Source organism: Spermophilus citellus, assembly GCF_964194105.1.
Source record: "Spermophilus citellus genome assembly, chromosome: 15".
Lineage (NCBI taxonomy): Eukaryota > Metazoa > Chordata > Mammalia > Rodentia > Sciuridae > Spermophilus > Spermophilus citellus.
The window spans coordinates 1,656,792-1,677,932 of record NC_138195.1 but is presented as its reverse complement, the minus strand read 5'-3'; positions in this window follow the sequence as shown (position 1 = coordinate 1,677,932).

The following is a 21,141-nucleotide window of genomic DNA, read 5'->3' as shown; positions in this document are numbered from 1 at the left end:
GGTCTCAGTGATCATACTGTCATAATTGTGTATGTATTAAATTAATGAGGTTTAAATATTAATCTTAGTTACTGGTCTGAATTTTGGGACAATTTTATGCCCCATTGGAGCCGTTTATTTCACATCTATTAGATCTTCTTTTAAAAGACAAATCTATAATTTATTCTCCTAAATAGAAGAAGCTTTTTTTTTTGTCTTGCAAACATCTCCTTCGTTTTCTTCATGCCTTTTATGAGCTTCATCTTCCCATCTCTCCCACTAACTCTGTGTGTTCTAACTTTACTGACTGCCAATGGCTTCCTTTGTAGACCTTGTTCTTGCCTCAGTTTCTTTTCCTGAATACCACTTCTTCTCCAGTCCACTCTTTTCCAATTCATAGGTATTTTCTTATTTTGACTTAATCAGACATGAAGTCCATGTGACTCCAGACTGAATTAAGGCTTCCTTGTATGTTCTCCTACAGCATCAGAAAAACCTCTCTTGGTTATATTCAACATATTTGACATTACAACATCAGCATCTTTCCCCCTAACTTATCTGAAAAAAACAAAAACATCTGCCTTAATTACTATTAAATCCCCATTCTAGTACAGTATCTAGTAGATTGAGAAGGTTTAATCAATTTTCTATTACACAAATTCATTAACTGTGGGCACTTGGACTATCAAAGATCACAGCAGCACAGGTTAAGATAGGAAACAAAAAAAGCAAAAAACAGCCATCAGAGACTCACTAATCAGAAGAAGTCACCGAATGAACATGCATTAAAGCAACCTCCTGGATGGAAGAATGTCAAGGTTCTATAATACAAAGTGTCATTAATCTTCTCAAAATGAGGGTCTACAGAGTCATTAGCATATTTTGTTGTTGTTTTAAAGGGCATATAACAAAACATCCAAGTCTCACTAACCTCTGGGTATAACTGAGATCTGATTAAAAGAATTAACTAAGCCTTCACAAGATCTTTGTACATACATAACAAAGGTTTGAGAATTGTTTTCTTTCAGCATTTCTTCATTCCTGGGGAGTCCAAGTTGATACTCTACATGAACAGTTCCTGCACATTCTTTTGATTCAGTCCATTTTATTGATGTCTGTTATCCAAGAAGTCACCTTAAAGCAGAGCTTCTCCTGTTTTCTCCATGGGAAAACAGAGGTGGTAATTCGTTCATCTTAACCAGCCAGATATGTAATTTCCTACTAAAAGCTGTATTGATGGGGAATATTACACTAAAAACACACACACATTGTTCCATTCTAGTCTGAAAATCATCTTTTTATTTATGCAAAAAATAAAAGAAAAAAGAGAGAAAAGTAAAGAAAAAGAATAGCCAAAAAGCACAACAAAACAAAACTATGAACCAGGGGCATTCAAATTAAAGCTTTGAATTAAGGATTTTCACAGTTCAACTTCAGTATCTTCTATTAGAAATGGTATGCAACCTCTAGATCATTGTCAAGATCATTGTACTGTCATGTGTAACTAATAAAAAAATAAATAAATTTAAAAAAAGAAATGGTATGCAACCTCCAAACCATTTTCTAAATGTTTTCAAAAAACTTAACAATCATGTTAAAATATGAGTTTTTCTTGAAAATTTATATTATCTCTAGCCAGGACCCCTATAGTTACCACAAAGGTTTGTGAAACCAAGGAGACACCTAAAAATGTTACAAATTTCTCATTTTAAGATTTGAACCTACAAGGATCCTAATATGACTTTAACTAGTCAAACATCTTAGTCGGTTTTATATTCCTGTGACCAAAATTGGTGACAAGAAGAAGTTTCGGGAAGAAAGATGTTTTTGGATCATTGTGTCAGAGGATTCAATGCAAGGTGGGCTGGTTCCATTGCCCTGAACCACGTGAGGTAGAACAGAGGATGGAAGGGTATGGATGGGAAAAGCCACTCAGCTCATGGCCGCTGGGAGCAGAGAAAGAGAGTGAGGCAGGGACTGGAGAGAAGATAAACACTTTCCAAGAAACACCCCCAGCGACCTACTTCCTGCAATAAGCTCCCACCTCCCTGTAGTACCTTTAGCCATTAATCCACTGATGAGGACAAAGTGCTCATGATCTAATCACTTTCCAAAAAAAAGCCCCACCCCTGAACACATGAGAATTGGGGGAACATCCAGATGCAAACTATAACAAATGTCTTCATTTTGGCCAGCAGCATATATTCAATTTCATTCAGTCATGAACTCCAGTGCTATAAAAATACACTATAGCCTTCATTTTATAGAAAAAAAATAGAGGTATAGAAATGTGCACATAGGAATCAAATGCCATAGCATGACAAAGTCCTTGTTAAATATCCTTATGTTAGCTTTTCTCTTTCAAAGTGCCCACATAACCATAAACAAGCTGCTTCCCCCCAATTTATAGATGAGTGGACAAGGGTGTGGAAGGCATGGATAGTTAGTTTGGTTAAAGAAACTCTCCATTTTCTAGGTATTTTAAATGTTGATGTCATGATGTGCTTTTAACTTGGATATTTCTACTCTTTACTGAGATGATACCAGAAAGAATACCTTCATTCCATGCAAATTATTGTTTAATCCGAATTCTTGTAATAATCTTTCCAGTGATGACAGTAACAATGATAATAATATTAAAAATAAAACCAAAATGAGTGTGTGCCTATCATGAGTTGGGACATTATAATGTGACTTAATCTTCTCAGAAATGCCCCAGAAGAGGATTCTCTTATCATGTTTCTAGGAAAGGAATCTAAGAATCAGGATAATAGATTTTTTTTTGCCTATATAGTCAATGGGCTATTAAGAACCTACAATCTGAAATAACGTAATCTGATTCAAGAGCCTATGAACATAATCATCATGTGCTTATCCTCCCATAATCAGCCCTGATACACTTTAAAAATGAGTTTTGAAAACTGTTAATGACAAAATTCACAATCTGGAACTTCATAGTCATGACCTGTATTGACCTACTGGGAATTTTTGTCCATGTTACCTGACTTTTCTCTTTCTCATTTCACAGTTTTATGCCTCATATCCTGAAATGTATTGTTGTTTTTAGATGAACAAGTATCCTAAGCCAATTAACACTTTCCTTCTCCCCATATTTCATGTCATGAGTTCAATAAAACTTGTTTTGATATTTTACCTACAAAGTGAAACTGATAGGACTTGTCACTAAAAATAATATAGATATTTGATATTGCACAGCACTATAGTTTTTTAATAAAATATTACATTTTATTGAAAACTGAATATCTATCTATGTACAAGTTTATACGAGTTAACAATTGAAGAATTAACTGTACAAAGCCTAGAAGCATCTACATAAAATTATTCTAACAGGCTTTGTGCTATGTAATTTAGCGATATGGTAGACAGAATTAAAACTACTTAGTACTACTTCAGTTAAAAGCATCAATTTGAGATACAGACACATAACACACAACACAAACACACACATACACAAAAACACACACAATCCCTACACATAGTCATACACCACCACTCCAAAATCAGAAAATCAATAACAGTTTACAAAATAAATACTAGTTTTTAAAATAGTGGCAAAGAAAGTCAGTTGAAAACTTATTACTTAAAAATTTTCAGTCGAGAGCCAGGAAACATGATTAATTTTTTTAATACATGATGCAGAATGCAATTCATTTCATATTACACACACAGAGCTCAATTTTTCAAGTAACTGATTGTACACAAAGTATTTTCACAAAATTCGTGTCTTCACTTAGGGTAATGATTTCTAACTCATTCCACCATCATTCCTACCCCCTTGCCCCCTCCTTTCTCCTCCTTCCCATTAGCTCTAACTGAAGTTCCTTCATTCCACCCATGCCCCACTCCATTGCCATTATGAGTCAGCAACCTCATATCAAAGAAAACATTTGGCCTTTTTTTTTTTTTGGTTAGGGGGTTTGGCTTGCTTCACTTCACATTATATTCTCCAACTTCATCCATTTTCCTTAAAATGCCATGATTTTATTCTCTTGTTTTGTTGTGTGTATATACCAAACTTTCCCTATCCGTTCATGTACTGAAGGACATTCATGTATTGAACCAATCCAGGTTGGTCCCATAATTTAGCTATTGTGAATTGTGCTACTATAAAGATTGATATGGCTGTGTCCCTAGAATATGCTTTTTTTAAGTCTTTTGGATATAAAACAAGGAGTGGGATAGCTGGGACAAATGGTGGCTCCATTCCAAGTTTTCTGAGAAATCTCCATACTGCTTCCAGATTGGCTGCACTAATTTGCAGTCCCACCAGCAATGTATGAGTGTGCCTTTTTCTCCACATCCTCTTCGACATTTATTGTTGTTTGTATTCTTGGTAGCTGCCATTCTGACTGGAGTGAGATGAGATCTTAGAGTAGTTTTGATTTGCATTTCTCTAATTGCTAGAGATGTTGAACATTTTCTTTATATATTTGTTGATTGATTGTATATCCCCCTCTGAGAAGTGTGTGTTCAGTTCTTTGGCCCATTTATTGATTGGGTTATTTGTTTTTTGGTGTTTGGGTTTTTGAGTTCTTTATATACCCTAGAGATTAGTGCTCTATCTGATGTGTGAGGGGTAAAAATTTGCTCCCTAGATGTAGGCTCTCTATTCACCTCACAGATTGTTTCTTTTGCTGAGAAGAAACTTTTTAGTTTGAACCCATCCTATATATTGATTCTTGGTTTTAATTCTTGCATTATAAGGGTCTTATTACATAAGTTACCAAAAACACTCTACAGATTTGATGCAATTCTTGTCAAAATCCCAGTGGCATTCCTCATGTAAATAGAAAAAGCAATCATGAAATTCATCTGGAGAGACCCAGAACAGCTAAAGCAATCCTTAGCAGGAAGAGTGAAGCAGGTGGCGTGACTATCCCAGAATTTAAACTATACTATAGAGATATAGAAACAAAAATAGCATGGTATTGGCACCAAAACAAACTGGTAGACCAATGGTACAGAATAGAGGACACAGAGACTAACCCACAAAATTACAATTATCTTATATTAGACAAAGGTGCCAAAAATATACATTGGGGAAAAGATAGCCTCTTCAACAAATGGTGCTGGGAAAACTGGAAATCCACATGCAACAAAATGAAATTAACCCCCTATCTCTCACCATGCATGAAACTCAAAGTGGATAAAGGACCTAGGAATAAAACCAGAGACCCAGCGTCTAGTAGAAGAAAAAGCAGGCCCTTAAAAGCTTCTTCTCAGCCAAAGAAACAATCAGTGAGGTGAATAGAGAGCACTATAGTTTTGAAGTCAAGTCTTGCTATAGTTTAGACCTTAAGGTCCATGTAGCAAAGGCTGGGTCCTCAGCATGGCACTGTTGGAAGGTGGTGGAACCTTTTAAAAAGTTGAGTTAAGCAGGAGTTCTTCAGGTCATTGAGGGGTAGATGCCCTCAACAGGGATCCTAGCCACTCCTGCCCCCTCTTTCTTTCTTCCCTATTCCTTCCTTCCTTCCTTCCTTCCTTCCTCTCTCCCTTCCTCCCTCCCTCCTTCTTTCCCTTCCTTCCTTCCTTCCTTCTTTCCTTCCTTCCTTTCCTTCCTTCCTTCCTTCCTTCCTTCCTCCCTTCCTTCCTTCATTCCTTCCTTTCCTTCCTTCCTTCCTTCCTTCCTTCCTTCATCCCTTCCTTCCTTCCTCCCTCCCTCCTTTCCTTCCTTCCTTTCTTCCTTCCTTCCTTCCTTCTTTTCTTCCTTCCTTCCTTCCTTCCTTCCTTCCTTCCTCTTTCCAGCTGTGAGGTAAGCACCTTAGCTCTACACATACTTCCTTCCCTATGTGCTGCCTCATCAGACCCAAAAGTAAAGAAACCCATCTTTCATACACTGAAACCTCCAAAACTGGGAACCAAAAATAAGCCTTTTCCTTTATAAATCTATTGTCTCCATTATTTGTTTTAGTGATAGAAAGCTAACAAACATACAGTTAATTTTACATGACAGCATTCAAGTGATATTATTTTTCTTATTTAAAACATGCACTTTCTAAATGGAGCCAAACAGTATTTGCATTGATATATCAAATGAGAAGTCAATATTATTATTATGTGAGACTTCAGTAAGGTGATGTGACCTTTGTCTTGAGCTTTCTTTATGTAACATAGAGCAGAGCATTTGTAGCACTGAAGTGACCCTTGTCATAAGGGTTGGAATAATAACTCACTTCCTTTATTTATAAAATATGTCCATTCAGTTGCTACTGCATTAAATTTCTAAAGCATGAACCAAATAAGGAACATTATGGCTTATTAATTTTAATTTAATCCCTTTCACTTTTGATGAATAATACAACTTCTTGTCTACTCTAATACACATAAAAGAGAATCTAAAAATATTGCAACAGTGAAGTTTTATTCAACTTTAGCAGATTTTTTTTTCTGAATTTATATTTCCTCTTCATTTATCTTCCTGATCCCTCTGAATAGAGTTTTTAAAAGTATTCCAAATTGGTGCTTCAATCAAAATCTGTGCTTCTTTCAGCTAATGCTTCACACGTACAACTTTCTCAACTTGCGTCCTTTTGCTTCAACTGTCACATTTTAAAATAAATTAGAGACTCACCATCCACTGGCTATTGAAGTTCATGAATTAATTGACTTGAATGTTTTGGCTTTCTTTGATCTAAGCTATTTTCTCAGTAATGCTGTGATTTACCTGACATTAAAGGGCAAACTGAGCAATGAGCTTCTGGGACTACATTCATGTAAAACAGCACCAGTATACCAATGAGTGGCATTAATTGCACTTGGGATATTTACACGGAAGGAGGATGCAAATATAACATTTTTAGGATATACCAAATGTCAGATATTATTATCAGAATTATACCAATGGAAGACGTAATCCTTTGGTCCTATTCATCTGATGCAGTTTAATGCCCACTATATGCAGGCATTTTGGAGAAAATCAGAAAGAAAAAAAGGCTGTAAGTATGATTGAGGAGATGAAAGTGTCTATGATGTGACCTCTTCCGCATTATAGTAAAAATTTTCTTTTTTAATATTTAACTTCTCAAACTTAAATTTAAAACCCCCCAAATTGCAAATAATTAAGGAACTGAACAGATTTAAGTTATAACTAAATTTTTGCTTTTATAATTTTAGCCCTATGTAAACAGATGTGGAAAATGAAATTCTAATTATATTCCTATATGATTTAGACATTTTTTGTGCAAACAAACCTTTGTAACTAACAGAATTTACTACCCTTTTAAGGTATATATATATATTTTTTTTCTTACATATTCACTGGCTTGTTTACAGTATTTTTTTCTCTTTTACAAAAAATAGAGGTCAAAGCCATCCACTATTATAAGTCTTGGATAAAAAAGACCAGGGAAGTACCCAAATGTGTTTCTAAAATTGCTTTTCTTTGTTTCTTAATGTGCAGTCATTTGGAAAAAAATATTTTATATTCACTTTCATTATCATGTATTCTGGCAACTACCTCGTAAACCATATTACACACATCCTTTTAGAATTCTGTTTTCTAGATACAAGGGCCTTTCTAAGGACCTCCAGCTATGAAAATCAAAAAGTAGTATTTCCAGGTACAGGATTACAGATGCAAGCCCCCATTCAAAATCAATTTAGGATAACCATGCGCAAGACACTATGAGCTTTGAGGTGGGATGGTAGGAATGGGAACTCCAGTCAAACATGTGACTCTAGAAGGAACAGTCAAAATCTTTTTATGTGGGTTCAGGAGTCAAGTGATTCTCTTCCTTTCTGATGTCACAAGCTTAGATATTCTATAAATTTTCTGATGATGGAGATTATCCTTCTGACCTTAAACAAAATGCTGGCAGAATTTTTCCAGAGCTGAGAAGAATAGAACTGATATGTGGAAAATCTAGTATTTGAAAAATCCAGTTAAAAAAATAGTGTTTGAAAATTTAGACATGGCTATGCCTGAACCTCTGAACTTTTCTACTTAAATAAACCAATAATTTTGTTGTGGTGGTGGTAGTGGGGTTTTTCCTAGTCTCTTTTTAGTTGGGATTCTGTCTCTTGCAAAGGAAAATCTGCAAAAAGCATGAGTTGGTTGGAAATGGGGTAGGTGTAGGAAGGGAGTGCTTTTGAAAAATCACAGAATGACCTAGAACTTATTAGCAACATGCTTGTGGTTAATTATCAAGGACCTAAGGCAGCCAAGAAAGTCTGAATTACATCTCAGACCCGAGGACATCTGAATTTCAAAACTCAAAGACATGGAGTAACAATGATGAATATATATGCTTCCTCTGCCAAGATTGAGACAGTAAGTATACCATAATCTAAAGCAAAGGTTTTCATCATGGTTTTCACCATGTAAAGGACTGCCAATTCCTTGCTCTGACAGGAATCTCCTTATTCAAGTTGACATGGTGTTACTCAAAATGGTGGAACTCATTCACCACTCACTATGTGAAAAACCTGGATCACTCTTTTCTCCTTCCCCTTGCTTAGCAGAAATCTTATTCTTCTTTCAGTGCTCATTTCAAGTCCTAGTTCAGTTAAACTTTACTCCAAAAAACATAGTTTACAATGATCACCCTTTTAGCATTAAATATCTGCTTAATAACTTTAGTAAGAACTATCAGTTCCAGGCTACTTATCATGGATCAGATATTGTGCTAAGACCTTTAGATTTATTAATGCATGCAAAATTCACAGTCATCTCATAAGTAAAGAAAAATTATACTCAGAAACCTCCTGTTTAAATCTTTAATAATCCACTAAAATCCAATAGTTATGTTCTCTAATCAGATGCATTAGTCAATTTTCTAGAGGAACAAAACTGACATGTTGGAGATAGGTAGGTAGGTAGGTAGGTAGGTAGATAGATAGAGAGATAAATTGTTATAAAAAGGGGATTTATTATATTGGCTTTCAGGATCAGAAGCTGGATAGTCCACAATGGCCAACTGCAGGCTGGATAACTGGAAGAACCAGCAGCTGCTCATTCAAGGAAGCAGAAACTTTGGAAGAAGGGACACCAATGATGGCCCCAGCCAAGAAGAGAATGCCAGGAAACTCCTGGGACAGTTGCCCATCAGATTCCACCTTGTAAGAGTGAAAGACCAGGAGTCCTTATGTCCACAGGCTGTTCAGACACTAGCTCCATTCTTGATTGAGAAGCTAAGAGAGGAGGATCACAAATTCAAAACCAGCCTTAGTAACTGAGCAAGACCCTAAGCTGCTTAGTGAAACCCTGTCTCAAAATAAAAAATAAGGATTTGGAATGGACTCTGTTGTTAAACACCCCTAGGCTCAATACCTGATGCCAAAAAATAAAAGAGGAAAAACATGAAGCTGGTGTCTGCCTTGGCTTTCTCCTTCTCCACCTTCTTGTTCCATCTAAGCCCCCAAACTATTGGACTCTGCTCTCCATATTTAGGGTGGGTCCCCACCACAGTTTGCAGCCCCACATGCCAATCATTCCTTGAAGCATCATCATCCACCCCCAGAAGGCTTTTAATCTTAGGCAGCCCTTAACCTAATCAAGTTGACAATTCACAGTAACATCACACATGATAATCTCTTCATGTACGATGGTTCTTGCTTTTAACTCTAAAGGCAAATTATGATTCTTTTAATTTCTAAGTAACACCCTGTTGAGTATATAAATGATGTTTAACCACATTTTGAGTACATTATTTCACAGGAGAATGTGGAGCTGAAGCTGCAAAACTTGTGTTCTGATTAAAAGAAAATTTAAAGCCAGAAATGAAAAGCCAAGCAAGAGAACTTTATTATAAGTGAAAGTAGTGTAAAGCTCAATCGAAAAACAGCTCTCAAGAAAGAGTGGGTCTCTCTGAGAAAAGGATGACCCAGGAAACAATACTGCTTGCAAGTTTACTGTTATTTTATGGTTACATGAGAGCTGGGGTCTGCCTTCTCCACTTATTGCCACTCAGATGTCCAGCTTCTCCTTCACATTGGGCAGTAGGATTTTTGACCTTAGTGGGACCTTTTCAGAGCTGTCATGGTGGCTGTCCTATTCACAGAGCAACATGTATAAGTTAAGCAGGTGCTGGGGTCAATGACCACACAGACTTCATCTTGCTGGGCCTGGGCTATTAATGAAACTCCCCTCCTGAAATACATTGAAAAAACTATTGCCATAAATCCCAACTTTATAATGACCTCAGTAGACCCTGCCAGAAGTTAACCCCATTGATCTTTCTTCCTTGTATTTCTTTCTTGTCTTTATTTCTTCATGTTTTTCTTAATATTACTCCTTTTGTTTCCATGTGTTTATTCTCAGGCTTAATATACCTGTTGTTTTTCTACAAGTTATTTTACTGGCCATTAAAGGCAATTTCAAATAAGCCCTATGACCCTTCTATATTATTGGTTCACATTTCCCTTCTCATTACTAACTATTACCCAACATTTATACTTTGATCTAAGAAGAAAGCAGTGTCTGGAATATTGCTTTACAAGGTGAATTCGTTTCCTAGTTTGCCATCACACCTTACCACACATTTAGTAAATTAAATTGATATGTTTATTACCTTAGAGTTTCTTTTGGTCAGTTTTCTTTTCTTTATGTCCTCATGTACCTAACTTGTCCAGATGAATCAGCTGAATTTCATGCTTAGACTTCTCACAAGGCTAAGCTCATGGTGTCTGCTAACCTGGATCCATCTGGAAGCATAGATGTTTTCTTAATGACTGTCAATGGGGCCACTCATTACCATTAAATGTTTTGCTCCAGTCTGTGAAAACATTTTCCTATACCTGCTGGGCTTAATAAATAAATAAATAAAGGCAGATTAAATTTGTCTCATGCTTAGATTCTCTGGCTTTTTCTGTTCCATTTCTTATGTCTCTGACTGGAAAAATTTCACTGATTTTAAAGCTCATATGATTAGACTGGAGTCACCCAGATGATCCGGGATAATCTTCGTGTTTTCAGGTCTGTAACCAAAATTTCCTCTTCAAAATCCCTTTTGTCATGTAATGTTATATATTCACAGGTTCCAAGGATTAAAGAAAGGGCATTTTTGAGGAACTCTTTTGCCTATCAAACCAGGTAGTCTCTTTTTGTTTCTTTTAGCTTGTATTTTTTTTAATGAACCTTGGAGTTTATATCAAAATATCTATAATACTACAGAATCCATGGGAATGCCTATATTTCATGGCAGGAAATACAAGTAATATCTCTACTACAGCTGCTACATTTAAAATATCCTTTCACTTAAAAAGACATGCCATTCTGACTAAGAAACAACACTTGTTAAAGCACTAGGAACATTTCTAGAGAAAGAATGCCAGGTGATTAAGAGTATTGTCTGAAATTTTTCTAAAGATTATTCTCTCAAAGTAAAAACTTATTGAATTAACTGTTTTATAAACAGAGTTCAGTTATTTTGATAAATATTTATCAATTATCCTAAGTGATTGTAGTAAAGACGAAATAGTAGCTTTTATAGATATTGCTTTTAATGAACTTACAGTTTAATCATGATATAATTACAGAGGAAATCAAACTAAATTGTTAGGGGCTTAATACCAAACAAACAATGAAATATTCATGGTATGCCTTTCTAAACTTTCCCATATTTTCCTTTTAGAAGGGAATTTATTATTCCTCTTTTCTTCTTTTCTTTTTTTTTTTTTTTTTTTTTTTTTTTTGCTTTAAATTCTAATACTGGCCGCTGCTATGTAAAGTTAGAACATAGAATCTTAGAATTGGCAAACTTTAGATCTGGCAGGTCCAGCCCCTCCAATTCATAAGTCAGAGCTGAAGCTTTTTCCAGCTCTTTAAAGAAAATGTACCTAAGAACAAAAGATTTGCCCAACCCAGTCAGATTCAAGAGCTACATAACACTGTATTACATTTCTGAATAGAAAGAAAAAGAACGATTGCACTTCACCTTTCTGTTTCAAAATATATGAGCCACACCCAGGTTCAGCACTCCCTTAAGTTATTTGCTAAGCTTCTAAATTTGAAAAGACAAGAAGTTTTTTTTTTTTCTCCCTGGAATATGGTACTTAGCATACCATGTTCTTCTATTTTAATTATTTGGCATATAATACAACACTTTAAATATCTTAGATTGATTTTTTTTGGGGGGGAAGGGCTTCTGCCATGATTAAGAAAATCAAAGAAAAATGGAAATTCAAAGAAATTGGGGAAGCAGCTCTTCATAAATGACTTTCAGCATAGTTAGTAGAATATTTGGCCTCCCAGGGCCCCATTAATGAATTTTACAAAAATATGGCAGGAACATTTGCCCCCACCAAAGGCTTCTTCCCGGTTCTGATTTGGATCTTAAAAGGCACCTAAAGGCCAAGTGCTGAGGGCTTGGTTGCCAGACTGAGGTGCTAATGGGAGCGGATGGATGTTCCAGGAGGTAGGACTTAATGGAAGGAAGCTGGGTTATCTGGAACATGTTTGTGAAGGGAATATTGGGAACCCAGTCCCTGATCTCTCTTTGCTGCCTGGCCACCATGAGATAAACAGCCCCTTTCACCATGAATTTCCCACTACTATGTTCTGCTGTGACACAGGCCCAGAGCCATGGAGCCAGCTGACCAATGGACTTAAACCTTGGAGACTGTGAGCCAGAATAAACTTTCTTCTTTGAAATTGTTTATCTCAGCCATGTCGTCAAAGAGATGGAAAACAAATTAATATCCAACCCCCTCAAAAAAAAAAAAAGTTGCACATTTTTCTGAATACCCACAGGAGGCCTAGTGGTGATAATATCAATATAACTGAAAAGGAATTGAGGCCAGGGGCCAAAAAGACAGTTATTGTAGGTAATAAATGATTGATCGGATCCAAAAGATGAGGGCTAATTCAAGAGGAAAGAAAATAACATGCTCCTATCTCCAAAGTCCTGCCCCCTCCTCCTCCAACCTGTTGCCAAAGCTACCTGCCTCCTGTGAATTGTTCTCCCCTTCAGGGAGTTGTAGGAGTTGTTGATAAAGTATAGCTCCTGCCTGCCCATTGGGCAGACTTGGAGAGGCACCCCTGGAAGGCTTCTTTTCCCACCATTCGTCACTAGTCACTGGGCACAGTAAGGGCAGAAGGAGGGCATGAGAATAACGGAAATCTAAAAGGTATAAAGAGGCAAAACATCCCCACTTCCTCGGACACCAAGCAATGGAGCCTCCTTCTCTGCAGAAACGCCTTTCTCTGTTCTATTCTTTAAATAAAACTTGCTTTCTGTGCTTGCCTCCATGTTTCTCAAGGGTTAAATATTCAACATCTGAGGAAACACAGCTTGGTCCTCATTGATTCTCATCACCAGTAATAGAATTAGCCTATGTTTTACTATTAAAGATTTAGAATATTTTGTGTGACCAAAGAAAAAAAAAATCTAACTTGGATAATTGTAATGTTTATTTAAATATGTTACTGAGGACAGAATCTAACAACAAATAGTTAAAGGCATGGCGTGCGACTTTTATTGGGAATCCAGGGTTTGTGCTGTGTAAAATGCTGTGCTTAAATTATCAGTGTAGAGTGTGACACAGTGGTAATTCCTCACTTAGGGAAGAAATTTCAAGCAAGAAAATTATAGCACCTTAAATATAATTTTGATATTTTTAGAATTTTTGCCTTTCATATATATTAGCAACAAAAAAAGAACTGAAATTCCTAGAAATGATGCAATTAGTATAATTATTTTTCTTTTAAGGCAAATGTATATGATTTTTAATTTTGTGGCTTTTATTCACATCAAGTAAGTGTTTACTGATTTGAGAGAGAGTTCTAGAACAGCAGCCTATTCATAGCACATGATTTTGTAAAAAAGGTAAGAAGGAAACCAATCACATGGCTGCCTTCCCATTGAACCCACAGGCTGGTAACCTAGGGCAAGAACAGACCTAGGAAAAACATTGATTGTAGAGCTTGGCCTTGGGTCAAGTTAGCAGGTGGGGCGTTTTTGTTTGATCTTGTTTTGTTTTGTTTCTAGCTCAGCAGCAAGATTGAAAATTTGTCGGGACTTGGAGCTAGCCAGGTCATTATGGAGCACAGTGGCTCTTGTTTCAGCTTTGGAGATTTGTGTATGTTTGCGCAGACACGTGGGTGCAGCAACATGCTTTCTAGGTCAATATCTGTTAAGATCATTTTTCTTCATGGGGAGGAAAGACCTACAAAATTTGCTTTTGCAGTTGTAGCTTAACAAAAACAATATCTAAAACACATTCTTGCCTAGTCATCAAATGAAAAATAATAAACAAACATGAAATAGCTCTCTGTTTTTGTTGATAGAAACTTCTTACAAATCCAAGTGGATTCTATGTCTCTTCCCTCTTACCATTATTCTATGAATTTTTTTAGCAATTATATAATTCCTTTTTATTTGTTCAAGTTTGTGAATCTTCCCTTTTATGAATCTTTTTTAAAAAAAATTCATACTCATGTAAAAACTACTCTTTTTACTTTATCATTTGTAGTAATGTTGTCAGGATGAATTTTAAAACTCGCATGCTCCTTTAATCACAAACTAAAAGAATTTTCACTTTTTGCTTAATTCAGTCCAACACAAGAAACAAAACTGATGGGTGTCAGGACATAAAAAGAGTTTTTAGTATTCAAATGAAGACTCCATGTCTTCTAGTTAAATCTGTACATCTTACTCAGAGGATGACTAAAGTTCACAGATGAATTGACTTGCATAAAGCTTAGGTAGCATTTGGACTTAGGCCCAGCTATTTTATTCAACATTTAATGCTACTTCTGACCAAAAAGATGCTATAGTTGTATCTCTAATATGAATAAAAGAAAGTATTAGTTATAGTCAAAATTTGGAATATCATATTTTACAAACTTCAGAAAATATATGTAAATAGAAAGATCTTATGCATGCAGAAAAGATAAAAGCAAGTATGTTGTGCAATCATCTTGCCAATCTTAAGAAGTAGGGGAGAGAACAAAAACATTTTATAAAATGAAGAACATGGTCAAGTGAGACCAAATTGGAAAAAGGAATAAAAATCAATAATATTTGGAAAGTCAATCAAAAAAACTTAGAAATTATGTTACAGAATTAATTTAAAAAACGACAACTGACTGCTATTCTACTCAGATATGATTTTGTATACTGCTCCAGGCTGGGATTGGGTCTTTAAAGCTTTTAAACAAAACTAGACAATTTCAAACACTTGCATAGTAGATGAAGTGAAATCCTCATTTGCTTCTCATTACCTCTGACATGAGTACAGGCAGCTACAGGATGTCTATTGTAATTATAATTAGGGCTTAAAAAACAAATAAGAAATATTTCCATGCTAACAAGAAAACACTGAGAAACCCCATGCCACAAGCTTTGAGATTTTTATCATTCAGGAAAATTGATATTATAATCTCAATGCGAAAAATCTATGTTTCAAACAACAGATAGCCCAAAATGTAAGAACAAAAAACCTTCATGAGAAACCAATTAAGCAGGTCATAAAGTAGTTTTAGTTCACATCTGTATTCCAGCATGAGCTTTAAGAACTTCAACAAAACCCAACTGATACAAAGAGTGCTAAAGCCTGGGGGACTACACTCCAAGCTTTTAGTTCACTTGAGCAGCTATCCAAGAACAAACTGCAGCAGTTATAGCTCATTTTGAACTAGGACAACTGAGACAGGCAAATAACTAGCATTGTGTCACCTAATTGGCAGATGCCATGACAGACATATAACAAAGCAGTTAAAAATCAGGCGCTGACTGGTGTCAGCTCTGACTCATTTCCTTATCATCTGCAAGTTAACAGATATCTGGATTAAAAGTATAACCCAGTAATGCAAAAGCTCTTTATTACTTTTGGTTGAAATGAAGTATGGGAATAAATGTACTAAAATCTCTTTGTATACTCCAAACTCTGATTTAGAGAGAGGAAGAGAATATTTACTAAGTTTTAAACAATAATTTCAGATGAAAATTCCATTTGGAAGTGTGAATATGTATATAAAAGAGGGAAATGAAAAAATGAATTTTGTAAACTGAATAAAATTAATTATTCAGATTAGTATTGTTTGTGCATATAAAAAATATAATAAGGAAATTCACAAAAATCATTCATCCAGGTACTCTCTTATTCAAGAAATTTCTGAGATGCTACAAATATGCCACTGAACAAAACAGACCAAATTCTTTCCTCCTGGAGAGGTTAAATTATGTAAAGATAAACAAAATAGATTAATAAATTATAAATTAGCAGAAAACAAAGGGTCATGGAAAAGGTCAAGCTTTTTTTTTCAAGCCCAAACAGCAGGACACTATAGTGCAATATTTCCAAAGTCTAAAAGAATAAAAGGACCTGCAGTAAATTCAACTGAACCAAAGGATCATTTATGTATGATAATATCTGAAAGTTATTATCGGATTTCAGAAATTATCCTTTAAACATCTCTTACAATGTACCAGATATGCACTGGAGAAAATAGACTGAAAAATGAAATAATGACAGAAGTAAGAAAATGGAAGATTTATGGTCTGTGGAAAGAAGCAAAATATATGGGGTAAAACATCAAAACAATGTTTTGTCTTTTTTAAAAAAATAAATAGCTATTATAAATATGGTTATATGACAATGATGACATCAACATGATTTTTAAACATAAGATGGGTTTGTTTCTCTTGTCACTTGTTTTTCTTTGATACGTATTCAAGGGTAATTGTTTTGTTTTCCACCATTTCTTCTGTACTCTATACATGGCAAGAAACCCGTCTTTTAATAATTCAGTTATGGTTTTAATATTATCTTTCTTTAGCTAGTAATTCCATTAAATTCTATCTCATGCATTATGTTGCTTCCAGGCTTTGCCACCTTAAACCAAAGGTAATAAAGGAGATTTTTTTTTTGCACCAGCAATTTCATTTAAATTCCTAATGAGAGCAAGGCTATGTGAATTGAAGTGTTCTGATGAGGCCGCACCTATGCAGGAAATCTCACAGCATGTTCAGTCTTGGATGATTGGAACATCGTGATTGTGGAGACACAGAATGCTCCGGATGAAGAGTCCAAATTATCTTGCAGTATCTTAATCGTTTAACAGATATTTACTTTTAACCTCCATATCTGACCTGATATTTTTGTCATCGCTAGGTAAAAATCTTGGAAAGTATTACTAAGCATTGCAGAACTCCAGTTTCCACCATGTGTTGAAATTATAGAAAAGATTTCCTGTTTTGCTGTAGCACATCCTTCTTGAAGTCCCGCCAGTGTTTCTGTTAAATGCATGAATGTGTGACTTTCTTTTGTTCTGTGACTATAAAGGGCCATGTGGCCTCTTCTATGTCAGAGCAGGTTATTCAGTGTAGCTTGAATCCACTTTCCCAGGCCTTGCTCTCTCATACTTGCACTCGGTTTTGGTTCAGAATATGTCTCATTGCTTTTGGAGCCAGAGCTATTTTTACATGGATAGTGGACTGCAAATCCTCTGAAGGACCACACCTCTGTCATTTTCCTGGCACCCATACTCGGTGATGGTATCACTGTTGTGTATACACACATAGGTACACATATATACCTGCGGACACAAATACGCCTTATAGGTAGTTGTGTGTGTTTCTGTACTGGGTCCCACTGCTGCTATAAAAATTGACTACAAAATTTGTGGCTTAAAACAAAACAATTTTATTATCTTACATTTCCTCAGGTCAGAAATGTACAAGGAGTCTTCAGGGATACAGTCCTCCATGAGGCTTTTGTGAAGCGAATCCCTCTCTTTACAATTTTCAGTTGCTACAGGTTTCCTGCAAAGCTCTGGCTTCCATCTCTAAAGCCAGCCTCACAGCTTCTTGAGAACACTGCCTCCTCTCATTAACCCTCCTTCCTCTCCTAGGTAAGGACCCTGTGATTACAATGAGCCCATCCAGATAATCCACATGATCCAGGATCATCAAAATCCTTACTTTAGTGCCAGGTTTAAAGTCCTTTTGTCATGTAAAGTAACATGTTCACAGGTTATGAGGATTAGGTCATGGGCATTTCAGGGCCACTCTGCTGCCTAACAGAGAAGGGAAGAGAGAGAGAGAGAGAGAGAGAGAGAGAGAGAGAGACAGAGAGAAATGAGAAATCAAGCCATCTTGGTTGCAGTGCAAAAATTCACAATTTAAATGTCTTTTTCTTTTTTCCTTTTCCAATAGCCTATTTTATGGATTAAAAGTAAAAAAGAGAGCATTACTCTCCGGTTATCTTGGGGAAACAGCCACTAGATAATGCAAATGGCCAATTGCCCAATGTGCACAAACAATTAGCTATTCTGTATACAATGGAATAGTTTTGCAAATTTTTATTCTTGGAGTTAATTCATATGGATCCATACAATACACCAACTTTTACTTTCAAAGGAAATAAAAACAGAACTGTGGGGAAAAACTCAATACAAGTTTAAGCTCTCTGAGAGAAGACATAAATTTTCACAAAGATTTGAGGCTTTCCTTGGCTTTTAGAAACTTCCAAATATCTTTCCAGCATGCAGAAAATGCTCCTAGAGCCATTTCAACTTCTTCGGGTGCTTTCATCCAAGGGAGGTTTGGGGAGATCCTTGCCTGCAGGTCTGAAAGTCAATATAAAGTAATACAAATTACCACTTATATGTGTGAGCTTTTCACCATGTATCCAGGAAGCTCTCATTGGGTGTAATTCTAAAGTAGATTTCAGCAGGATGAGATAATATAAAATGCACACACAAAAAATTGCTCTTTTGGACCATTTTCAAAAACAACTAACTCTAATTACCAATGCTGGCAAGGTAAATACTCCTTATTTAGCATGGAAATAATATGTAAGAAAAAGTGAGTTCTAAGATAAATGCTGCTGTCAAAAATAAATAAATAAATAAATAATAAAATAAAAAAGAAAAGTAAAAATGGCCAGAGGAAGATGTAGTTCAGTTTTACATTCTTAAATACATGTGGGGAATGATCAGCTGTCTTCCAAACTGTAGTGATATTACAGATCAATTTCCTGAGTGACAGCTACCCAGTCATGAGCTAGAAACTAAGATCTAGGAAGCTTTCTGAGGGCATGTGCATTGAGTTGGGGGGGATGGGGTATTCAGCATATCCTGCACAGTGAGGGCAGCACTGCAGGAGTTTGAACACACCATGAACTGAATGTGGTTATCTATATGGTCTGAAGTGCTTGAAAAAAAAATTAAGCAATGGAAACTGATCAAATAACATGTGTGCGTTGTGGGTGCATCGGAGGAAGGCAGAAATTAGAAAACAGTAGATAGAATCTTTAAATTGATCAATAAATGTGTACATGTAGATTTTTCTTTATATATGGAAAAATGAATCTTATGATTCTTTTTTATATTTGTAGAACACAGAAGGGAAAAAAGCCCAAGGGCAGGTGGAATAAATGAGAAAAATGAAATGACAAAATGAATTAAGCCTCAAGTGGCTTGCTAAGCAAATTTGAATGCCCTGCTGTGTTCTTAAATGGAAAAAAAAGTCATTTAAGTTTGCTGTGTATGTGTTTGTTTCCTTTCCTTGGGGTTTTGGTCAGTACTTGTTATTTACTTTCTATTATTGAGGACACTTTTTACCTGCTTGTTTTTATTTATTTAAACGAATGTTTCTTTTCAGTTGCATTCCAAAGACAGAGATTTACATCCATAAAACCAATGGGCACACATGACATTCCCCTCCCCAGTATATTGACATAGATAATGAACATTTTCTTTTCCTTTAGGTTGTTTAATGGTCACCTGGTAGATTTAGATAGTTTTTTCCCCCACCATGTTGTTAGGTTCTCTCAATATAATATAGTTAAACATGGAATGATGTGGAATCCGTCTCTATAAATGGCTATTGGACACTTGTAATCCCAGCGGCTCAAGAGGCTGAGGAAAGTTCAAAGTCAGCCTCAGCAACTTAGTGAGACCCATTTTAAAATTAAAAAAATAAAAAGAGCTGGCTCTGTGGTTATGTACCCTCAAATTCAATCCCTGTTAACAGTCCCCCTAACAAAAAAGAATAACCTGAACATTTGTTATGCAGTTTGAAAAAAAATGACTATTGGATTGCATTATTCTAAGATGAGCTTGTTCATGTTATTGCTTTTCCCTGAAATTTTACCATGACATTTTCTCCAACTGTAAACTTTGACATGAGAAGAATCTGACTTCCTGGTTGTATGCACATCATCCTGACACCTGATTTTCCTAAGGGGTTTCAGGGCTGCACAAAGCTGCCATGTCATTATAGTCCTTCATGAAAGATTGCCTGAAGTGATGTCTCAACATCAGACATCAGCTTTAGTTGACACTGAAACATCACTTACGGAAAACAATTGCTTTGGGCATGTTTTTATTTGAATTACGACAATTCCATATAATCACTTAAATGACATACCTGTGTAAATAAGATTAATCAATATCTTATTCTGATACCCTTTCAATTTATTTAATTATTCATTACATAGTCAGGCTTTTACTTTGTTTCTTGATTGTCATTTTGTGCAACTGTATTGAAAAGTGATACAGAATGGATTTTTGTTCCTTATTTTAATAGCAGAGTAATTAATGTTCATTTTCAAGATTCAGATTTCAAAATTATTTTATGACTGAGTGTCATCCCAAGTTCTTTTTATTTTTTTCTGTTGAGATAGCATCTTGCTAAGTTGCTGAGACTGGTCTCAAACTTGGGATTCTCCTGCCTCAGCCTTCAGAGTCACTGAGATCAAAGGTATAAGCCTAGTGAGAAAATTTTGAAAGCTTCTTTCACTATTCTAGTTTAAGTCAATTTATATAACAGAAGAAACCAGCAAACATTTCAATGAATTGAAATGTGTGTTTTTAAAACCAATATTGAGGAGAAAAGGGAAAATTTTAGAGGACATCAATGAAGGCATAGATTAAGAAGATAAAACATTTTTTTAAAGCATGTTTACTAATATACTTACCTGACTGCATGAACATTTCTTTTTATTATTATAAGACACAAGGAAGGTCAAGGCAATACTCATAAATTCCTGATCTCCAAAGCTATTTCTTACAAATTTTATCTGTGTTTCTTAGAAATAAAATAAAATAAAACATGTTTTTAAACTCTGAAATGTACCTCTGTATTGCTTCTTAATAAAAAAAGTTTTGAGAACATTCTGTACATTATTGTTCATTTTGACTATGTACATGTTTTCAGGTTGAAAAGCCCTTAATCACATTATTTTAAAGAAGAGAAA